Source organism: Melopsittacus undulatus, chromosome 5 (genome assembly GCF_012275295.1).
Source record: "Melopsittacus undulatus isolate bMelUnd1 chromosome 5, bMelUnd1.mat.Z, whole genome shotgun sequence".
Classification (NCBI taxonomy): Eukaryota; Metazoa; Chordata; class Aves; order Psittaciformes; family Psittaculidae; genus Melopsittacus; species Melopsittacus undulatus.
Genome location: NC_047531.1, coordinates 31,729,443 through 31,747,292, shown reverse-complemented (window position 1 = coordinate 31,747,292; position 17,850 = coordinate 31,729,443). Strand labels below are relative to the sequence as shown.

General features: G+C 39.7%; 1 protein-coding gene across 1 annotated transcript in view; it reads left to right on the top strand.

The window, feature by feature from the left end:
• The first annotated feature begins 16,774 nt into the window (after nucleotides 1-16,774).
• SEMA3C (semaphorin 3C) overlaps nucleotides 16,775-17,850 on the top strand; it is a 122,402-nt gene continuing 121,326 nt past the window's right edge. The window contains exon 1 of the mRNA XM_005148381.4: nucleotides 16,775-17,245. The gene's annotated coding sequence lies outside the window, so the exon portion shown is untranslated. The remainder of the gene's footprint in view (nucleotides 17,246-17,850) is intronic.

The following is a 17,850-nucleotide window of genomic DNA, read 5'->3' as shown; positions in this document are numbered from 1 at the left end:
CAATTTACATGTTTCTTGTTAAACCCAGAATTTAAATTATAGGTGACTGCTTTTAAAGTACTGTAGGAAAGAGCAAGGATGCCAGGTTGGATAGCTAGCTTTAGATGGAAAGCCAGAATAAGGTGTAGTTTGAGCAGAAGATCAAAGAAACGGACTTATGGCAACTCTATCATGTGCTGGCTAGCAGCACAGGAAGCTACAGTCAAGGGAACCAAAGTCAAAGACACAGTGCAATTATTTAAAAACACAAATGAATACAGCATGTCCCTGCTTGGCATTCAGATCCGCCTGTAACTCTGTAACTCCAGCTGAAAGTGAACTCCTATTAGCAGGGAAAGTAAAGAGAGAAACCATACATGCTTTGCAGATCTGGATATCTTTACCTTCATTATTGAATCTCTCCAACCCAGTGAATTTATTCCAGAATGTAAATGGTTGAGCAAACCTTACAGGAAACAGTGGAGAAAGTGGGAAGAAAAGCACATGATATTGCAAAAAATCAGCTGACTCTTTAAGAGAGGTTTTTTTTTTTTCTGTAGTAATGTAAAAATGTCAGTGGCAAAGACTCCTGCATTGCAGAGTAATTATTGTCTCCATACAAAACTTTTAGATCATTATGTTCATGGAACAAAAAGCCCAGAGGATTCACCCTGCCAAGCTACTCTCACCTTCTTCAGGATACAGGCCTTAGGGTTTCTCTAAACTTATTTTTGTTTAATCACTGTATGCAGACTCATAAAACCAGGACTACAATTTTAATCTCACAATGTACTGAGAAAAAAATGGGATTTGATTCTTTATGAGCTTTATGATTGAGTTGATTGCCTACACAGATATTCCTGATAAATACACATGAAGAAGGGCAAAAAACAGCAGAGAACAAGTCATATGATCAAGCCATGGTACCATACTGATCAGCATATACATGATAGTGAAGATACAGGCTGCATCTTCATCTATTTGCTCCCAAAGTTACAATGAGCTCTGGAATCCTGATCCATCAGTCATTCAAGCTGGCACACAATCAAACACAGCCTACCTTTTATACCAAGTACCCAACTTTCCTTTGCATGGACATAGGAAACCATTCATGGGGGCTACAGTATAGATGAGGCAACAGCAAAGTTTGTACCAAAAGACATTTGCCTGGTTAGATTGTTGTCAGCAGTATCATTCCTTTTCTTTCTATCCCAGAACATTTGTTTGCAAACACTGCTGAAAAAGTCTGACAAATTTAATGCACTGTATATTCTACTTATGCAATAAAATATATCATCACAACAACTTTTCTTCTCATGTCTAATTAGCATGTCATAATGGGCTTTAAGATCTTGTCAGTTCTGTTAAGTAGCTAAAAGTTTCATCCTTACAAGTCTTTCCTTGCTGGGAACCATTTAAATTATGTGAGCCCTCCCACTGACTTCAGGGAGATTGCTGGAGTTATTTATCATAAACCAACATTTTATCATAGCATCTGTCATTAGATAATGTCAGTATCTTCAGGAAGCCTGGTATTTTTTAGAATGGGTGTAAATACACAAATCTGAAGAAAACTCAACTTGCCTCTCATAAACTAGAGCATGCTTAAGATGCCAGTGCTGTAGGTGTTGCAGCTACTTGTGCATTTTGGCAAAAGGCAGGTGTGCAAGGCGCAGAGTTTCAGGTGCACACATTATACTGTCATATTTTAATATTTTGGGTTCCATATATTCTCCTTTTCATTTCCTTATTTTTACTGCCTTGGAAGACTTCCTGTCCTGTCAGGATATATGAACATTCATTTTTCCACAGGCTCAAAAATGCCACGTTCACTTTCAAACCTATGTCTCTTCTCAGACAGAATACAATGCTGTCAAATCAAAACTTGTGGGCTAGATGCATTGTTTAACAAAAGTAATCTGAAACTCTGTGAGCTTTGTATAATGCTGACATCTGCATTTATTCAGCTGCAAATTACATGCACAAGGCTAGCTCCTAGCTGGTGTAAACAAGGACAGCTTCTCTGAAGTCACTGAGGATTGCCTCCACTTACACAATCTAAACATATGGTATATATTCATCAGTTCACTTCCCTTACACAAAGTTGGTCAGATTGCCAGTGAGGTATTCATTCATAGACTACTCATACATACTCTTTCACTATGAATTACAGCCTTCAATTACAAATTCAAATATATATCATTGCTCAGATCAAGGATGTGCTGAGGCAGTTTCATCTGGTACATACAGTTCCTGAAACCAACATTTAAAAATGAATCTCAGAAAGTTCAGCTCTCTGCTGCAGCTGTGCTTTTATGCACAGATTGGCCAACTGTGCTAGCTCTTTCTCTCCTCCTCCATGCCCACTTAGTTGTGAATGCAGAAATCCCCTCATCTTTTTTATATGGAAGAGAAAACCTTTTTTTTCCTCCCTGCCTCACATCCTGTCCCCATCTTTACCTCATGGCCACTCACCCATGCTCAGAATCAACTGAATTTTGACACCCAACACCTGTCTTAAAAGCAAGGAAGAGCAAACAGAACTAGAAAATAGGACAGCAAAGGGGGAACAGCAGTTTTGAATACATGAAAGGAAGTTGCAAAGACAGATTCTCCTTGCAGGACACAGTGAAAGGATAGGGGACATCAAGGAAAGGATGGGGCAAAACCAGCTTAAGGAAGCCACATTTAGACAGGAGGTTTTCTTTGCTATGAGTGCCTATGGCCAGGAGCAGGTCGCTCAGGGAGGTGGCAGGACATCAGCCCCTGGAGATTTTCAGGACCTGACAGGACAAAAGGCAATGTGATCTCACTTTGAGGTTGGACTTGAACTCCAGAGCTAGTCCTTCTTTGAGAGGGGACTGAATGAGATTAAATTCCTGCAATCCCAATCATTCTGTGATTCTGTGGTTTAGTTCAATTCCTGTTTCAGATGACAAAACTTTTAACAAGAGGCAGTTTCAGTGATTGCAGGTGGGTAACATTGCACAAACATGAATATAATTTACAACAAAACCTGGGCACTCCTTTATGCCTAGAATTATATTATATATTATATATTTTAATATGATATGTTATGATGATATAATATATAGTATAATTTTTTCATTTAAGCACCCCCCAGCAGATGACAGCCTCATCTTTCTGTGTTGCTCTGATAAAATCTACAATTTAGGCAGACATGAAGAATGGAAAAATACATTCAGCCATTTGCTATAGAATACAGGTTTCCTGACCTAGCACACCAGCTTTGTTAGCTTACAAGATGTTGTTTCATCCTTGGAAAGAAATATCTAAAGAAAGTGTAGACTTTAAAGAACAGGCACATGAAACAGTATTAAAAGAATGGATCATTTCAGTGTCTGGGATTCTCTGCATACTTTAAATACCAAAGGATTTGAATTTCTTTTGATACCAAAGATTAAAAAATAAAGACTTTAGTGGTCATTTTATCTTGACATGTTTTTTAGATCTGTAGATGCTATTAAAACATACTTTATTTCTAATTTTTTTAGAGCTTATGATGATAAGTAGATGTTATGCTTGTGACTTTTTGCAGAAAGTGAACACTTTACTCTGAATTGCCCTAAAAGGTATTATTTGCAGTTTATGTTTTACTAACACCAGCTCAGATGATATAACTCCCCAAAACAATCTAAGTGATAAAAAAGTCCAAAAGCATTTTTAGTTTGCTTCCCTCATACTACTAAAGCCTATATAAAAATTACTTTTCTTTAGACTGTGTGCGGGGGGGGGGGGGGGGGCATCTGCTAAGTGAAAGCAGCTGACCTGTACAAATTCAGTGTTCCTATGTTATAAGAAATTACTGACCCCATATATGCAAATCACATTTTTCACTTACAGTGATTGCGCAAAGGGAACATAAAAATAAAATTAAAATTGCAATAATTCTCTTTTGATTGCAATTTACATCACCCTGCACCTGTGCAAACCACCAAACAAGGTGTGAAGCAGTCAGCAGCAAGGACCAGAATACATCTTCACTGGCAAAGATGCTTTAAAAAGATTATTGTCAAAAATTAGTTTCTATGATAGGAAAAGAGAATTAGCATCTTTAAATATTTACAAAGCGAATGTGTATTTTAAAGCCAACTAGGAAGTCAACATCCTCTCTCTAAGATGTAAATAGAGTCTGACAAACGATTCTGAATGAAAAATGTATTCAACAACTTGAACCCCATTTTCTTTCCAGGCATCATTTGTGAATAGACTTGATTTCTGATAATGCCTCATTATTCAAAAATATTTTAACCTGTCATTACCCATAGATGGAGATAAGCCCGAGTAAGTCCTGAGGCTGTTTGAGGTGGCTCACAAATATTCATTTGCACTTTAAAAGGCTGGGGTTTTTTGCATATCAGAATTGTTCTTTGAATACTCAGAGTTAGAAAGATGATAGAAAACACCCTTGGTAAATGTTCTTTCTTTTGCAATGCCTCATTTAAAATTTAGCTAGGTTGCTTACTTCATGCCTTCTCTTGACTTGAAAGGATGTCTCATACAAATGCAGCAAATGTGTGACACTGCCTCTGACAAAGTAGATTTGTACAACATCAAAAACACAAGTATGTTATGGTGTTACTGGATTTTGCTAAATGTTTCTTAAAAGTTCTTCAGTGTTTGCTCCAAGTCATAATGGCTTTGTTTTAAGAATCTATCTAAAGGCAACATAGCATTAGGGGAAGAATGCATTGAGAAATAGATCCTTTCTTAATAGTTTCCTATCAAAAGAGAGAAGCTAGAGGAAGAATGAGGTGAGTCACCTTGTCTCCTATTCTGTGGGAGGTAAAGTCAAGGCCCATAGGAATGAAGTTGTGAAACACAGGAGTTAGCCATCAAGATCACTGAAAAAACTTAAGAGTTCAGTATTTATATGAGGCTTTAGCAGGGGAGTGATGGTTGGTGGCGTTTGCTTGCTTGCTTACTTTTAATCCAAAACCTACTGCAGTAGATAGAAAATACTTCTTTATTATCTCATTTGTTTGTTGGTTGCTTTTTTTTGTGTTTGTTTGTTATTATCTTTTTTACCAGGCCCAATAAAATTATTGTCCATGAAACCAGGTAGAAACAGGAGAACAGAACACCTGGGTACAAGTCTGAAGCATGTAGAAGGCTGTAGGTTTCCTTCAAAGTTATGCCACAATAGAGACTGTGGGAAAGTATACCTGCCGGTGTATGGAAGACAGTGACTCTTGAAGTGATACTATATTTTTTTTCTCAGAGAGTAGTAACAGCTCTTTCATACCTGACTACACTGCCTGTTTTCAAAACAGTTCTAATGAACTGTCTAAAATAACAGTTCATAAAGCAGTTGTGTTTGTAAATGTACTAGGAAAACACTGGAGAACCTTAAACCCTGTACCTAACGTGTGTTCCCAGGATGCATACTGTTTGTGCTAAAGAGAGAACTGGATCAACAGAGGAGGACTACGGTCTTTCTACTATTGCTATTATTGTTAAAAGATAACCTAACATAAGCCTGCTTCTAATATAAAGAAGAAAATTGCCTAGCAGAATCTTGGTTCCAAATAGGTACAGATGCTATTGCATATCCACCTGCAGCTGAGTCTTAAGGATATAGAATCATAGAATAATTAGGGTTGGAAAGGACCTTTCCTCCCATGGGCAGGGACACCTAGCACTAAACCATGTCACCCGAGGCTCTGTCCAATCTGGCCTTGAACGCTGCCAGCAATGGAGCATTCACAACTTTCTTGGGCAATCTGATAGAAGTGCCTCCCTTTCCATGAGCTGTAAGACTTGTCTGCACCTAGAAGGCCCAACAATTATCAGTATAATTCCTTCCTATGTAATTTTCCAATTATTTACATAGCAGTAGCTGGTAAGTTTGACAAACAGAAATCTTACGATAATTTTCAGGCATGTGCTTGAATCCATACAAGCAGCTCCACAAGTCATTCCACAGGCGGAGCAAACAGCACTCCCAAAAGCAGCCAGTCACAGAGCTGTCTGATTTCAAAATTTCCCAATAAAGGCACCAGTTCATATGTTGGAATTTAGCGAGGGTGTAGTCCATCATTTCAGATATTTGTCACTTGATGAATTTAACAAAAATCCTGTCATTCTTCCTAAAGAAGAAAGAAGGTGAAAAATCTGAGGTTGCAGATACAGAATTTCATTGATCTGATTTCCATTTTAATGGTAGGGATTACAGTACAAATACTGAGGTATCATTGCCTTGGGGAAAGATATGCAGGTGTTAACATAAATTGTCAGTTCATAATTCAGTGGACTTACTGGCTTCACCAGAATAATATTTTTTTTGTGCCAGTTGCAGCACCAGCTTTTCAGCTCTTCATGTAATGTCCATGCAATGATGAAGTGGATTGAAACCCACAAATCTTTCTCTTACATAATTATTTTACTTAATAATTCTTCATAAAATTGTCCAGATGATAAAATTACTAAGATCAGCTCTTCATTTCAAGAACCAGTTTTTGCAAATACCATATTACTTCTGGATCTCCACATTTTTCTGGTACACAGCAATGGAAAAAAAGATTTGACAAGCTGGAGAATACTCAAAACATATCTGAAAGCAATTTGTATTCTGTCAAATTGTTTTTCCCTATAGCTGTTAGTGAAAGTGATTTAGAGGTAGAGATCATGTGATAAATTACATAATTCCCGGAAACGGGACAATGAAATACATCCTTAATATATGCTAAATACTATTAAGTCAGAAAACAATTTTCTGAGAGACTCAGAATTAAAAGAATCCATTGCTCATTGGAGTGGAAGTACTTGTCTAGAGACATTTGCAGTACTTGATAGAGCAGGAATAGAGGATAAGACATGGACAATCACTGCTCAGGACACCTAGTATGTGTGATCCCAAGTCTGCCTCTGTTCATGAAGAGCAGAACTGCAGCTTACATGGTCACAGCTGGGCTCTGAAAACCCCACATAGTGCATATTTTTTGTTAACGACTTTTCTTGCTCTTGTTCCAGAATGAAGATTTTTATCTTTCTGGGAAACAATCCAATATTCACCAACATTCGCAGAAGCCATTACATTATGCTTTTGGATATAACTTCTACTCTGAATTTTTCAGTGGGGAGGGGAGAGAAGTGACTACAACTCTTTTTCATCCCAAAGGCTGAAAAACCTTCGGGTTCTTATTTTCATGCAGTACATTTTTACATTCCTCCCATTCTCACAGTCTTCATCACTTATAAAAAATGTTAAAGGCTCAGGTTTAAGTTCTTTTGGATTTTTTTGGTTCACAGCAGAAACTTAGAATTCACACCCTCTGTCTCACACATGCTCTAATTTTTCTTCAGTCCTACTTTCATAATAAAGCTGCAAGGGTCTGATATTTGCTGCCTTGCTGTTTTTTTCAAGGGAAGCTTTTCAATATATCTTTAAGTTCCGTTTGCGTGGAGAGCATAAATAAGTGCTTAATGTTAACCCTGCCTAGGCATACTTCTGACTTGTGTCTATAGGCCAAACCACCCTTTTTTGGCTTTGTCCTCTGGTTATTTCTAAAATGCAAAACAAGTACTTTGCCTCTTCTTTGGTCTTCCCTTGTATTTTTGGACTATCCAGTAAGAAAACCCAAGATAGTGAACTGTGCCTGTCTTAGTAACTCATTTAAGGTAGTCCTAATTACAGAAGTATTCACATTTTTTACTCCTTTGACACACAAGTGGAGTTATGGAAACATATGTGCTTATATTGACATGCATTTTCTATTCTAAGTGCATGAATAATGCTCTCTTATGGCAAAATTTAGGGATTCCCCAAAATTTAGTTCATCTAAGATAATTTACATTATCAAATTGTAATAGAAAAAACCCCACTTACCCTGGAAGGAAAAAATAGTGATAAAAAAAAGCATACTGTGCAAGATATTACAGCCATAATGAGTTACACTAGGTTTTTTCTTTATACTTCCTGCACTTATGTGATATTTGAGAGGATTATCCAGTTTTAGAAGCATTTTTTTAACGATTAGGATAAGGGTCTTATTTTTAGAACATTTTGATGAGTGTTCTTTGCCAATTGCTACATTAAAAGGAGTGTACATAAAGCAAAGAGTAAGCATATATTATACATATATTTATTGATATTGACAACACAGGATGTAACTGATTTCTAGAAGTGTTTGTAATATAAGTAAACTGTAAGGAGTAAACAGGCAAGACTGTGGTAAAATATTACTGAAAATGTTTATCTCCAATTTCACAATATTTTGGAAGTACACTAAGATAAATTTGTGTGAAGAAGTGTAAAGTATGTGTTTTAAATATTAGCAATAGCAAAATAGCAAATAATAAAGTTCTTAAGAATTATTTTGCATCTATTCCATGTTTTTATTTTGCTTTTTCTTCTTCCTAATTGACTTAGAATAATTGACAATGAATAAATTGATTTTACATTATAAAGGTGTAATTTGGGAAAAGATCCTGGCTGCCATCCAAACTGTAGGTTCTTTTTCTTTTTTCCTTGGCTTAAACCAAACTACTGCTGATAGATTCAAATACAGATTCTATTAACAGATGTTCTGGGGAGAGTCAGCTTAAAAAAAGGTAAATATTTAGTGCAATGTTTACATTGTTTGAGAAAAAATTAAATGTAGACTCACTTTAAACTATGGCTCTTTTAATAAGAAGTCAAGTTAAAGCAACATAAGCTTTTCAGTATGATAGAACATTCTGAGACTTAGAGCACAATGTTAGCTTACACGATGCTGTACTTCTCGTGCCTCAGGTGCTTCCATGAAGCCTGTGCTAACTTTGAGAAAATAAGTAAAACAATAGACATAAAGTATATTTTTACTCCATAATAGCCAATACACTGGTTGGACAGATTCTATGACTGCTTCTCAGTCCTTTTTTAACTAATAAAATCTGATTTAAAACTGATGACTTCATGTTATTTTAAATTAACCCATATGCTGATTGTCCTAAGGCCTAAAGAATTTACAAAGAAATGGCTAGACTCTCTCAAACCCCTCAGAACATACATTGACTTCACAGGCTGTCACTCTCCAAGCCAAGTGTTTGCTCATGCTTTTTACATCACACATTCTAATGAATATAGTGGGGTAGCTTTGAAGTAGGGCTTTGATGATTGAAATATGATAACTTTATATACTGCAAAAAGTGTTTTTAAGAGCCTTTCAAAACATCTATCGCACAGACAGTGAAAAAATGAAAACAAAGCTCCTTGTACCATGAATCACAAGCATTCAGAGGCACCTGTGACAAAGGAAGGAGAGCATTCACACAATCAAGAATACAGCACAGAACACAATAAAGACCAGAGCTTCCATTTTATCTTCCTTAGGACCTTAGAACAATGCACAGGTATGTATACAGCAAAGCACTGAAATGATCAGTATTACAGCTAAAACATCAGTACAACACCATTTATACCATGCTGATTCCACAGACAAACATTGGTTCATAGCAGACAATAAAACAGCTCTTTAAGAAATTGAAAAAAACATTTTGCTGGAATCAAAAATTCTTGCATAATGCTGAGATAATACTATGGCAAAGAATTAGGACTTGAATCCTACAGCATCTCAATGTTTTGCAATTTGGGGGAATTACAGGATACTTTGCCACTGCTACTTCAGTTTCTTAAAGAAAAGGTAAGAATAGTCATAATAGGTCACTTGAAAGAACAAGTTTAAAATCCCAGTGATAGAGAGGATGGAATGCAAAAGGATCAGGCTTGATGAGTAGGAGAGGAGACATCTCTGGGGCCTGTTCATCCTCTGATCCCTGTGCATCTCCAGCAGACAGTGGGCACTACTCGGATTGTTGCAGTCAGTGCTCCTCTTGGCATGTATGCCTTAAATTATGACCCTCTTCATTAGTTTTGTTCTTCTTTAATCTGGAGACACAAGTCCTTTAACTTTTACTTCTTTTGCATGGGAAAAACTTACTTGTTTCATAGCAGACAACATTTCAAATTAAGAAGTGGAAAAGAACACTTTGGTGGAAGCAAAAATATCTTCCTTTATGCTGAGATAAGCCTATGGTAAAGAATTAGGACTTGAATCCTAAAGCATCTCAATGTTTTCCACTTTGGGGGAAAGTACAGGGACAATGTCCAACAGGTTATGTTTAGGGAAGCACAAGACATACGGAATGGTCCTTCTGCTCCTCTCCCATAGTAACAGCTTGCAGAAAGAAAACAATGCGCAGTGAGCAATTAGCTGACAAATATAATCTGTAAATCCTAAACTGTACCTACAGAGAACAAAGCAAATCAAAGAGTGCAAGCTATGCATCTTCTTTTGAAGATGAAGGATGGTGGGAAGTAGGACTGTGCTGGTATATGATCTGGGACCAGATTGTAGTGGGTAGTTTTATAGAATCAGGCTTCAAAGAGTGTGCTTTATATCCAAGATAAGGGAAAAAAAATCATAAGCTGCTATTTTTTTCTTTTTTATTTATTTTTAATTTGTCAAACCAGTTTTTTCACTTAATGCTTTATAAACGCTGAAGTATCAATGGCAAAAAAATTACCTTTCCAAAATCTCCTTTTAACAGAGTGAGAGGACTTTGAGTCCTGTGAGCCCTGTGGCATATAGCAATGGATCAAGCACGAGGCTGGAGAGTGGCATGTGGTGCTGGAAATGGCCATCATGCCCAAGGTTCTGTCACTGTCCCCCTCTACCCTGCAGTAATTTTCTCTCCTCCTTTCCTTTCCTTTATCTGTCTGGATAAAATGCTTCTCCTTAACCGCTCCTTCCTTACTTCTGTGTGTGTCTGTAGAGCTCCTTGCACCATAGGTCTTTCATTCCAAACACTTACAATGCACAGATTACAAAATGTTGCATCCTCTGTGCACTTGTGCTTTCTTGCATTTATGGCTTGCTTGGCCTGAAGGCATCCTTGTAAATTAATGACCCATTCCTTTACATTAGAATCATAGAATTTTAGAAGCATAGAATAGTTAGGGTTGGTGTCGTGGTTTAAAACAAAGTCCACACACAGCTCGTTCACTAACTCCCCCCCCCCCCCTTTGCTCCCCCAACTCCCAGAGAGTTAGGAAGGAGAATCCAAACAATGTAGCCCCCACAGATTGAGATAAGAACGGTTTAATAGCTAAGGCACAACACAAATCACTACCGCCACTACTACTACAAATAATAATTATAAAGCCAATAACAAGTGAAGAGAATACAACACCTCACCAGCCAACGACCCATAACTAACCCCACCCTGCCCAACCGAGCACCAACCGATACCTCCTCCATCCCCCCAGTGCTCCAGCCCTTCCGGGTCTCTCCTGGTTACATCCTGGGTATGACGTGCTTATGGTATGGAATACCTCTTTGGCTAGCCTGGGTCAGGTGTCCTCCCTCTCCTTCCTCCCGGCCTCCCCTCCTCCCTGGCAGAGCATGAGCTGAGAAAAAGGCCTTGAACAAACCAAACACCCGAGCAGTAACTGAAAACATACTCGCTATCAGCAACCGTTCTCAGCCCGGAAGTCAAAACACAGCACTGCACCAGCTACCAAGAAGGAGAAAAATGACTGCTGCTGCTGAACCCATGACAGTTGGAAAGGACCTTAAGATCATCTAGTTCCAACCCCCCTGCCATGGCCAGGGACACCTCACACTAAACCATATCACCCAAGGCTTCATACAACCTGGTCTTGAACACTGCAGGGATGGAGCATTCACAACTTCCCTGGGCAACCCATTCCAATGCCTCACCACCCTCATAGTAAAGAATTTCCTCCTTATATCCAATCTAAACTTCCCCTGTTTAAGTTTTAACCCTTTACCCCTTGTCCTGTCACTACAATCCATAATGAAGAGTCCCTCACCAGCATCCTCATAAGCCCCCTTCAGATACTGGAAGGCTGCTATGAGGTATCCATGCAGCCTTCTCTTCTCCAGGATAAGCAGCCCCAACTTTCTCAGCCTGTCTTCATACAGGAGGTGCTCCAGTCCCCTGATCATCCTCGTGGCCCTCCTCTGGACTTTTTCCAACATTTCCATGTCCATTTTATGTTGAGGACACCAGAACTGCACACAACACTCCAAGTGAGGTCTCATGAGAGCAGAGTAGAGGGGCAGGATCACCTCCTTCGACCTGCTTCTTTTGATGCAGCCCAGGATACAGTTGGCCTTCATTCAACTCTTCCTAACACATATTCTTACTGATCAACTTGTGAAATAATGGTGACTTGTTTATTTGTTAGAAACTCAAACCCAGCTTTGTGCAAGCAGAGTGACTCTGGTTATATCACTGACCTCATCTAGTCATAGTGGCTAAAAGGTGGAAAATCTGACCAAAACACTATTTCTCCTAGAAACAGCTATAATGTGGTTGCCTCACTGAAAGGGGGAGGCATGAAAGCCTGGTAGCATACCAGGAATCAGCTTACATTTTGTGTACAGACATAGTTATTTGATTATGACCTTACCAAAATCATAGGCTGTTCAATGACAGAGGTCACTATGAAGTGTTAGCTCACTGACTTTCAGGGAAGCCATTCAGAGCTGGGTCTATTTGATGAGATAACTGGAATTTTATCAAGCTAAGAGTATGTTTTCTTCTGTTCCCATACAGATAATAGCGTCATTAATGTGGTTACAATGATCCTGGTCCTAAGCATCTAATTTTTCTTAGGCAGTGAAAAGACAAATTGTCTCTTGCAAATGGACTTTCACAGAACTTGAAGCAGTCAAAAGCAAACTGGTGAATTCAGTTTGACAACTCATTTTTAGTTGCATGCCAGCACTTTTTTAAGGCTTTGACCTTGATAATGAAGTCTCACTCTTCATGAGCAGCCCTTATGTGATCCACTTGAATAAGCCCATTGACAATTTAGGGCACATTGTGTCCAAGGACTTTACACCATCTCTGATCACACTGTGGTATCACCAGTAGCTTTCTCTTTCCTGTCTCTTGAATCTTTGGACAATTTATTGTGAAAAAGAATATAATTGGCTACTCATATCACCACACCTTCAGAACAAACACCCAATAGCTTTCCCACAATAAACTGCTGATATATTTCACACCTTCCCCAGTTCTTGTAACTGTAAGAAAGAAAATAACCAACAATGAACTAATTGGATTACCTAAAGACCTTGCATGTCTATAAGGCAATTTGATACTAACAAATGAGGACAGAAAAAATCAGCATTTTCTCTCATCACTTGGAATCTGGACACCTACTGTAGACACAGCTCTTTTTTTTAAGGAAGGAAGAGATTACTTTGGATGGTCACTTTATAATGCCTTTACTACATTTTTCATTATAACAGGTAGTGTTTGATCCTGTCTGAATTGCAAGATTGAGCTTGTGTTCAAAGCAGAAATTGACTATTGTGCCTGATGATCTTCTTAATGGCTAGTTGCTACCAATGCAGTGGAATTATTTGATTCCCTGTCACTTTGCTGTCTTTAGTTGTCCAACTGTGTCTCAGGAGGTTCCTGTCTTCCTCCTCTGCCATCTTCATCCCTCTTAAGTTTCTTTTCTCTGCCTTCCCTCATCTAAACCTGTGTTCCTTCTGGTCCTACTGCCTCTTGTAAATTTCACTTTTGCAGGATCACAAAATCTAAGTGGAGAGAAATAAAACGAAGCAAAACAAAACAGAAAGCCACCCCCAAAACACAATGTTAAGTAACTGCCCTCTCTTGTCTTATTCCTGGCTTCAGGTAGTGTTTGGGCCTGGATCCATTAGGATGATTTGTTTGGGTAAGAAGCAAGCACCATGCATAGATACAACAAAATCAGCATCTGTTTGTTTTGGCCATGAGGTTTGGGTTGCTCAGATCACATTGCAAGTCAGCACTGCTCCAACTCCAAAGCTGGGAGCCAGTGCCTGACTCTGCCCTGATATAAGTGATGCAACCTGGGGTAACTGCCCTTAGTTATAAATCTCATATGCAATGAATCAGAATGAGAAGCAAATGGCATGCCACCTCATATGCTTTGTGTAACAGAAGAATTATTAAATAGAAGAATGATTAAACATCAGCAGCAAAGCAGAGTCCAACTTATTTATCTTCATCTCCTGCTACCCTGTAAAATACACAGCCTGGAAAGCAAGTGTCTTGCATACTTTTCATTTCACTCACAGGGCTTATTCATGCCAGAAAATACTGAAACCCCACCTCATAGTTTGGAGAAGTAATTTCCATTCCATAAGTTTTGCTTGAAGCTAATACATGCTATTACAAAACATCTAAAGTCAAAGTTTAACCATTTCGCTTAGCCCAGCTGTGAAGTTCAAACTGCTTTTTAAAGTTAATTATCATGCTCTGACCTGCACATATGCACATGTTAAATACAAATAAATCAATATGGCATGCTTATTCTTGTTTAAAATTGCTTTTTGTTTTTAAAATTAGCATACTCTCGCATTGCCTAACAGATATATGAGTGTGATGGTATCTCATAGATTAAAGTTTTGTGTTTGTCTCTTTGTAGTTCATTTGCTATTTTATAAACCCAAAGTCCTTGAGGGAGTGTCGGAAAGCCCCATAATTTTCCTCAATGTTCCATTTTACCTTTTTATCTCTGATGTAGCCAGAACATATGAAGAAGAAATGCAGATAGCCAGATGGCTCCCAAGTGTCCAGACATACAAAAGAACTGACAAATACAAGTGACTTTAACTAATGCTGATGTTGATTCACGCTTGAGCATATTCTTTTTCTTGTCTTTTTCTAATGCTGTATTATTAGGAATACATGTTTATGATTTTACCTAGAAGATTACTACTCTGAATTTTAAGCAGAAAATGTAGAATCGTCATACTTTTTCTTTTTTAAATATTTATGGCAAAAATATTTGTGGAGGACTGTTAGAATCATCACAATTCTTAGTGTTGGTATTTCATGGAAACATTTTTGGTTTTCCTTGACTGGTATTGCCACCCATTACACATCTCCCAAACATCTCCTAAAAGAGAAGTTACTTCGTATTTGCTTTGTGGTTTTGTGTGCACTCTCCTCTGAATCACCCTGCATAGGCCACAGCAAGATGGAGAATTAGGTGATTCACTTCTGTTGCTTGGTGTGGTGATCTCCAATTGCACTTAGCCATGGGGATTTTCCAAGGCAGACAAGTGACTTCTCCGTTTGCCAGGGTGCTGCTGTCAGGCCGAAGCATTTGAACATCATGTTTCAAGGATAAGCAGCATAATGTTCACAACCATGTTGCCTGCCCATGGAGAGAACAAGCTCTCTGATGACTTAGTTTAACTGCTCTCTAGGACAGCAAATGTTCATAAATTTTGTCATAGTTTATTTGTGTTAAGGAGGAGAACTGGAAGAGCATCAACATTTTTTAAGACTTATCATCTGGAGAGTTTATTCATCTGATGCCATCACCTAATTCATCCTCAAATTATGATCTGAAATGATCATGTTTTTCACAATTCTGGACTCATTTATTTTCTGGCATGTGTTGCAAATCTGATGGTTCATTTCAGCGGAAGGACCATCCCATACTTTCATGTTCTCTGGGATTACAAGTGCCTTATAATGCTGGAATTTCTGACTTGAAGAAAGCATTAACTTTGCTAGGCTGAATCCTGGGGGTAAAATGGTCTTCAAAATATGTGTGACCCTAACTCATGTGATAAGCTCTGACATGAAGTAACCTATAGACACAGGCCATAAAGACATCCACACGTATAGACAAAATTTGTTTACTAAAGGCACTGTGTTCAGGCTACTCTCTGCTCTTTGTCTATAATGCATTAGTATTATTGTCTGCCTTGGTTAGTATGGCTACTGCCTAATAGCTGGACACAAAATTATAACTTGAGTGTGTGCACTGATTCATTGTGGGTACTTGTTAATATATTTCTGCCTGTAGGACAAAGCTGCAAGTGGATGATGAGATGTGCACTACTGCTGCGACAGTACCCTACAGCCCGGCAGGTCAGACCAGCACACAACACATTTGCAAGACAACCTAGGCAAACCTCACCCAGAATCCAAATGCTGCTGTTTGGAAAATCCTAGTTCCTTTAACGCTACTATGCTGAAGTTCACATTTTCATGACACTTGAGGGAAAAATTTTCCAAGCTGTCCCACTGTCATGAAAGCACGTATCTCACCAAAACCAGAATTCATTCAACATCGTGGGGACAAATTCAGCTTGAGCAATTGAAGTGCCAGGCATGCTGGAGCAATCGGGACACTGAGCTACAAATCTAACTGTTGCTCGAACACTCTTTTCTTCCTCTTGTACACTCAATTTCCTGCAGAGTATCAAATCGAGGAAATAATTTAGAAGGGGGGATCCCCTCCGGCCGGTGCCGGACGCGATATGGATTTATCCTCATTACATCCCTGCCTCTTTCCCTCTCTTCACAGTGACACCTACCGGCCTCCCCCGAAAGCTCTCCGGAACCCTCTGCCCTCGCCGCTCCCCGGGTACCCGCTTCTCCCCCCAACCCCGGCGCCGCCTCACAACCCCGGAGTCGGCTTCAACCCGGCGCTGCCGTCGGAGCGCGCAGGGAGCCGCGGCACGGCCCGCATGGAGGGGCAGAAACTTTCCTGGAGAGTTTCCCTCCCGTCTCCAGCGAGTCCCGCGGGCGCGTAAACTGCGGGAGTGGGAGATGGATGCGAGTCAGAGGCTACCTGCCGCTGAAACCCCTCGGGGCCAAGACGAGGGGGGACGGGGTGGTGTTGCGTTGTGTGTTCCTTAGAGAGCTATTGACTGCACTGTGCCCCCATTCCACCGCGCAGCGAAGCACGGGGCACGGTTATGTACGCTCTGCTGAGCGGAGCGGCAGCCGCCGGTCTTGGAAAGCGAAGCTGCCGCCCCACGCTGCCCATACGGTGCAGCCGCCGCCGCCGCGCCGGGCGGGGTGTGGCCTCGCAGTTATTTATGAGCTCCAGCCCCGCTCCGCTCCGCTAATGATGCACCGGAGGCCGCGGAGCAGCGCTTCAGCAGCGCGGCGAGGGCAGGGCAGCGCCTGTAACTGGAAACCAGAGCGGTCGCCGTCACCGCCCGGCCGCTTTCCATTCACTCCTAGGTGCTCAACTGAGGGCTGGGGAGAAGCGCTCCTGGCGCGTTAGGAGTGCGGCTACAGGGATTGTTCTGCAGAGGAGCCGGGAGTACCTTTGCAAGCACCGGGAGGAGAGACTTTATTTTCTTTTTCTTTTATTTCTCCCCACCCCCCCAGTGAGCCTGGTTTGGAATTATTCTGGTAGCAGCACTGGAGTCTGTAAACTGATAGAGACCAAATAGAAATCTGTATCCCTGGTTCCTCCAATTGCTGGGTAAGCGTAATTGAAAGTTCTCTTTCTTTGCTGTGGTAGATGTGAAATGTCTTTGATGATTGAATTTTCCTGCTGTACACAGTTAAAGGAATATTTTCTATATTAACATAGTCTGTGTTTGTTTGTGGGTTTTTTCCTCACTTTCTTTCTTCCTTTTTTTTTTTTTCTCTATGATTTTCCTTACAGATTTTAAGGGTAGGACTCTGCCTGTAGCAGATGACACCTGCACAGCACTTCACAGCAAAGCTGTATAGTACTTTCCAAAAGCAATACAGCATGCTGCAAGTGCCCTCTGTGGCAGGAAAACTTCACCACTTCACTTTAGTAGTGGTTTGCCAGTTTGTTTACAGTTAGAATAGGGAATTAGATCAGAAATGTAATTAGATGTTGCTTTTTGCCTGTCCTGAAAGATACTTTAAAAGTACTTGGAAGGTTTTAAGGTCTGTGGGTTGTCAGCCCAGATCATGTGCATGGGACATGCTGAATATAGTATCATGACTTACTGAGATAAATTCAGAACTGGGATATAAGCCCAAACCAAGAGTCAAACCTGCATTGAGTTTATGTTCAGTTACCAGCTATGTAAATCTCTGAAATTAAACCTA